This window comes from Prosopis cineraria, unplaced genomic scaffold (genome assembly GCF_029017545.1).
Source record: "Prosopis cineraria cultivar Desert tree isolate PC_DT_omini unplaced genomic scaffold, ASM2901754v1 PC1, whole genome shotgun sequence".
Taxonomy (NCBI): Eukaryota; Viridiplantae; Streptophyta; class Magnoliopsida; order Fabales; family Fabaceae; genus Prosopis; species Prosopis cineraria.
In genome coordinates this window covers 20,902,449-20,908,925 of record NW_026555332.1, presented here as the reverse complement: position 1 = coordinate 20,908,925, position 6,477 = coordinate 20,902,449, and positions in this window count along the sequence as shown.

The following is a 6,477-nucleotide window of genomic DNA, read 5'->3' as shown; positions in this document are numbered from 1 at the left end:
CTAATCACTTGGGTAAGTACTTATAACCTCTCTTCTTCCTCTCTTGTGCATTTTTACTATAATTTTTGGGTAGTTCTTTAGGAATCTGAAAATGATTTGTGAGTTTTTCTAAACTTTTAACTTCAATGGGATTAATGAGAGTTTATTTAAGTGTCTAACCTTTGGGTTATGATGCTATTAATGTTTTAAGATTTCAAAGTGGGGTTTAGAGTAAACCCTATAGCTAATTAGTTGAGCTAGGGAGGTTATGAGTTATTAGTGGTGTTGATTAGACTAATGAGATTCTAAGTAAACTAATGGAACTTAAAAATGGTTTTGGTTATGGGTAGATGACCATAATAGGATTTTTAGGTTTAGGCTTTGATTAAAGTTAATTAAGGATAATTAGTTATTGATGACTATTGGTGTATTTGATTGTAGACTGACCATTGTTGGTGCTATTGAACTTATTGGAGGCACCATTTAATATTCATTGGTATTCTTGGTTAGTAAACTAAGAGTTGAGGTAACTAAAAATTTTAATTATTGTATATCATAGTGTCTCCAACTATAAGTTATGCTAAGTTATCATTAGCTTGAGATGGGTAATATGGACATGTTGGTTAATATATTGACTTTGAGTTAATGTTATGTGATAAACAAGCCTAATAGCGATAAATGCTTTATGGCTATGTGATAACCTACAAGTTTTGATTATGAATGTGTTAAATTATTGAGAAATGCATGAAAAAATATTTTCATATGTTGACTGAACTTGCATGATCATGATAGGTCAGAGTTCACCTTAGAAGTAAAAGATTAAAATGGTAAATCCATGTGGTGTGGCCTCCACTAAGTTTACACATAGTGGTTGGCATATTTCATTATTATATGTGCTTAGTATTGTCAACAACTTACGAATATGGCATGGGTCGGGCACGATGCTCAGTATCACTGATCCTAAATTGGACGGTGTGGGTTAGGCACTTATGACACCCTGAAATTCAAGTAAGGGGAACCCATAGTCCAAGAGTGAGTACGGGAGCCTTTGGCCAGGTAACTCCTCACAATTAGAGATTGAACTAATCCAGTCATGCTGGCTAGACCTATACAGGTTGTTAACTTATGGGTTCAGTTATAAGATATAAGGAGGGATATAAGGTGGTTGCATTGATCACACGACATACTATCTAGTGTTATAATATGATTAATGTGTGATTGACCTATGTGATATAAATTCCATGTTCATTTATATATGCCACACTTTAATATGATTTAATTAAGTTTCTTGGTTATTGAGATTGTTTAATCTCACTCCCGTTTGTTAATATCATTATAGAAGACAATATGGCTAAGGAAAAGGGGAAGCCATCAACGCTAAAGAACTAGAGTGTAACAGTCACACCCCCCCGAGCCCACTGCTGCGAGTGGTGGACTGGGTCGTGCCACCTCACGGCAACCAAGCCGGCTTTCCCCCTGGTAGTTCAGGAGTTATTCCCCGCACCCACTGCGCTAAGGGAGCCTTCCCAGGTTCGATCCTCCAACCTCTCCTACATAGCGAAGTTGAGGCTGAACCTGGTACCATTGAGTCAAGTTGACTCAATGGTACCAGGTTCAGCCTCAACTTCGCTATGTAGGAGAGGTTGGAGGATCGAACCTGGGAAGGCTCCCTTAGTGCAGTGGGTGCGGGGAATAACTCCTGAACTACCAGGGGGAAAGCCGGCTTGGTTGCCGTGAGGTGGCACGGCCCAGTCCACCACTCGCAGCAGTGGGCTCGGGGGGTGTGACTGTTACATAGAGCTTATCTTGTAAAGTCTCTGGTTGATTTATATGTAATTGACATTATTTTGCCAACATTAAGGGTTTTTCATATTGACTGATGTTTATTTAAAGTTCACTTGTAATGGTAGCCTTAAACTTTGATTTTAAGAATTTTTAGATTTTCTTGGGTCTCAATCCCTAAAATGACTATGATAGTGGGCCAAGATAGTTTGAAATCAGTATACTTTAACAAGTTAAATGAGTTTTACATGTTTTGGTTGATTATTTAGCTTGAATGTAAAAAATTATATTTTAACCCCTTCATTGTGTGTCTTATAGAGGTTGAGTAGTCAATTCTTGTACTAAGTTTTTTTATTCTTGTGACTATTTGGACAAGTGTATCAGGACATATTGAGTGTGGTTCAAGTTTTTGTGTGGGCTAATGGCTTATGGTTTGACATTTGGACACTTGGTTAATGGTTTAGAGGAAAAATGTGAAGTTTTGGTCTTAGGTGTCCAAATTCTTTGTCTGATGTTAGATTGATGTGAAGCTAAAATCATTAGCTAGATTATGAAAATTTAGATGTGTGGGCACTTGAATCACTTCAATCAGAGGTCCGAGTTAAAAGTTATGTGCATCAAAAGTTCATGATTGGTAGTTGTCATGACAGATGTTGTCATGAAGTCTTGGCCACGGCTTAAAGATTGTTGGCCATAGCCAAAGGGTGGTCGAGAGCATTTGGCCATAGTCAAAGGGTGGCCGAGTGCATTTGGCCTCAACTAAAAGGGAATTAGATGCAGGCAAGTCTTTACTCAAAGTGTTGGTTATGACTTATTATGCTCTGGTCACAGCCAAGTACCTCTGGCCACAGCCAAGTACCCCTATTAAGCAAAAATGATCCTTTTTACTTTATTTTGACTTGTTTTCAACTATAATTAATATTCATGCTTCCCAATACTTTTACGTAACCTTTTGATTTTTTATTTTGCCAAGGTTAATCTTTTTCTTTTCATGATATCTTTTATTATTAATTAAATTAGTTGGAATTATTATGAAAGTTTTACCTTAAGATCAATTTCTGTGCCAGTTATGCATTTAAATGTTAAAGGTATTACAAAAGACATTGGCTTGGAGTTTGTATAATGAGTTTGAATATTGTTATGAATATAAAAGTTTATAAATTGCCATAGGAATGCATACATATAATGTGTTTGTTATAGTTGTGTGATTATGTGCGTATTTTAGCATGTGGTGTAAAATGATGTGAAAATGTGAAAGTTTTGTGAAATGTGACATGGAGGGTTTCAATACAAGTACAAGTGCAAAATTATGTGTTTTGAATTGATGATTGTAAAAATTTGGCCAAGTATGTGTATTATGTGTAAATAAATAAAAAGGGTTTTGTGTGGTAAAAAGGGCAATTTAGTGGCCAAATTTGAGTATGATTATTTTTTCAATGTCAATCTATGATTTAGGTGAAAAATGTCCTACTATATATGGTCAAGCCCTTGAAAGTGGCTAAAACACAAGGTTTGGATTTAGGACACTTGGGTGAGTAAAAATAACATAAAAGAGTTATTTTACATCTAGGTGTCCATTTTTCTAAGAAAATATTAAATTGAGATTAAACCTATGTCATTAGTTAGATTATAAAATAAGTTTTGTGTGGGAGCTTAAATCACTCAAATGGGATATCGTTTGTGGAAATAGTACATGCCGAAAGTTCGTCTCAGATAAATTGTCATGACAACAAATTTTGTCATGTGCGTCGCAACGCATGACATAGAGTGTGAATTTGTAAGTTGGTACCATATGCCTCGACGCAAGGGCACATGCCATGGCATATGGTCCTTTTTAGGTAAAAATGACTATTTTACCCTTATTTTCTTTTATATTGTATTTATGCATTCCTAAATGCTTCCATTGTGCATACATACCTATGTTTGGGTGATTTAATATGGCTCCCCACATTTCATGTCACATACATAAGGAATGTGTAGAGGATGGAATAATTCAAATATTTAGACAAACTAGGTCATTGATGAGCTTTGCCAAATTTATATGTGAGGGGTAATTATTTGGCCTAAAATATAATTTTTGCCCAAGCCTAACTATTTAGGATAAAATGGTAATTTTGGCCTAAGTCTTCTTTGGCTTCTAGAAGAGGGGTACTTAATGAGGAATACTTGGTCAAGCACACACCTCTTTTGGGAAAAGAGAACGTAAAGGAACCTGGGCAAAACTGTAGTTAATGGCCCTATAAAAGTGAAAGGTGGAACTAAGGGAAAATTTCCACTTTATGCCTAAGAGAAGGAAGCCATCACACACATATGAGGTCTCTAATCACTGTCCAATTTGTAAGACAAAAAAACTACACCAAGATAAGGGTGAATTGGTTGTTTAGCAAATTATTGACTACACCGAAACTTTTACAAAGTTTAGCTTATTTGAATGTACAATAAGAAGTTTAAAAAAATAAGTTTTTTGTAAATCCTAAATACTTCTATTACAAAGAGCTTGAAAATCACTTAATAGAAAACTTAAAACTAGGTGAATATTGTCCCATTAGATGTGATTGAGGCCTTAGTGGTGGCTAATGACATAAGGTTGTGGTTTGGGATAGTTAGATGTGATAAAATGACATAAAGTGGTAATTTTTCATTTAGGTGTTCAATTTTTAAAATAAATATTGAATGGAAGTGAAACTTGTATCATTAATTAGAAATCTACATGTGGGCACTTAAATCACTTTAATCGGATATCATATATGAAAATGGTGTATGTCTACAGTTGGACTAGAAAAGCTATCATGATAGTTTTTTGCTACCATGAGGGCATGTGTTGTGATGCATGATGTACAAAGATGTGAAATTTCTCCCTTTGTACCACATGCCATAACACATAGGTTACATGCGATATATGTACCTATTTGGGAAAAATGACTTTTTTGCATGTAATTTGATTTTACATTTCTTGTTGCTTTTCTTGCACATAATTACTAATAAATGCTAGTTTAAACATATTTTCTCAAGGTTTTGGGATCCCAACTATTTTTTATATTTTCTATATTTTTAAATTTATGGTGATTATGGTAATTGTGGGAGTTCAGTGGCTCCTAAATACCTTTGTTAAGTATGGTGAATGATTAGTAATGTCAAGGTGGGCATTACATCTAAATCAAGAAGAGCTAATTAGAGCCAATTATAAAAGAAGAGCTTGAGGGAAGCTTCCTAAGAGCTCTCAGAGCAACTATATTAGGCAGATGAACCAGAGCTGAACTTTATGCCTTTAGAATCACATGAAGAGCAAGATCCACACATGAAACCTATAATACTCAAAATTTTAAATCTGGAATAAATTAACTAATTAAGGGATAAATTAGTTAAAAAATAATTAATTAATTTAATTATGTTTTTGGATTGCTAATTGACTTTTTGGGTCATATTTGGCTCTAAATTGAGTTGAGATGAAAGTTAGATCAAATCTGGTGACATCAGGGGGGAGCAAAATTGACATTTTGCTTGCTGCATCATGAACCACAGCTTGTGCATCATGCGCTGCGGCGCACGGCACATCATAGACAACATAAAAAATGAAAATCATTAGAAAAAGTCAGTTTTGTGGGGGAAAGACCTAGGACACAAAGGAGAAGGCTTTGGGTACTATTAGGGCATTATTTTGGAAAGAATTTTAAAGATAAATTGCCACTTCAAACTCTTGAGTAAGTTTCCTACCCTTCTTTTCTACATTTTCATCTCATTTTCCATGGAATTTGGAAGTAGGAGATTTTGTTTTGAATGGATGAAGCTATGGACCTATGTTTTAAAGATTTAAATTGATTCTAAAGGTTCGATTTAAGTTTCTTAACCTTGGATAAGTGGTAATATGAATCTACTTTATTTTTTGGTGAAAGTTGGATCAAGCCTTAACTTGATCATGGGATTTTGAAGTGTAATAAGTTGAGATATTAAGTATCATATTGTGATAGAGTAAGAGGGAGGCTTGAGGGGATTGTGTGAGCAAATTGTAATCTTGACAAGCCTCTTTGTTAAGAATATGAGTGAGAAGTGGGAGAATTGAGATGTTATTGATAGCTAATAGTGCTTGTGTTAATTGAAAATAAACATATAGTACTTGTTGTTGTAGATTATGGTGTGAGAAAACTTGCCTTGACACAAGCAAAGATTTAGTACCACGGGTAACCCTTTTAGTAACAAAAGCGTTGAGGTAACTAGATAATTTGCATTAGTTATTACCTTATATAAGTTATTCTCAAGTTGTTTTTCTATGATTTGTTATGTATATATGTTTAAATTTTGTAAAAATTAACTATTTTAGAAAATGAGTGGAGTATTGATTTGTGAAATTCCATGTTTTTAAAGTAAGTGGTAAGATTTTTTATATTTGTTTAGAAAGCGGTTTATACATGGTCAAGTAGAGATATGTAGTGAAATGCGACATATTAGAGGTTAGGAGGTCACCCTAGTGGAGTTAGTGGAGATTAAATCCATATGGCACTGCTGGCACCTCGGGACGCCAGGTGCAGCTTATATTTCTCCTTAGTGCTCGAAAAAGGGTGCGGTGTTGGAGACTTACTCTCCTTAATACCCAAAAAGGTGCGGAGTTGGAGACTATACTCCTTAGCATCTGTAGGATGCGGTGTTGGAGTAATGACACCCCAATTACTTGTAATAGGGGGAACCTGTAGTCTAGAAGTGGCTTAGGAAAACTTGACT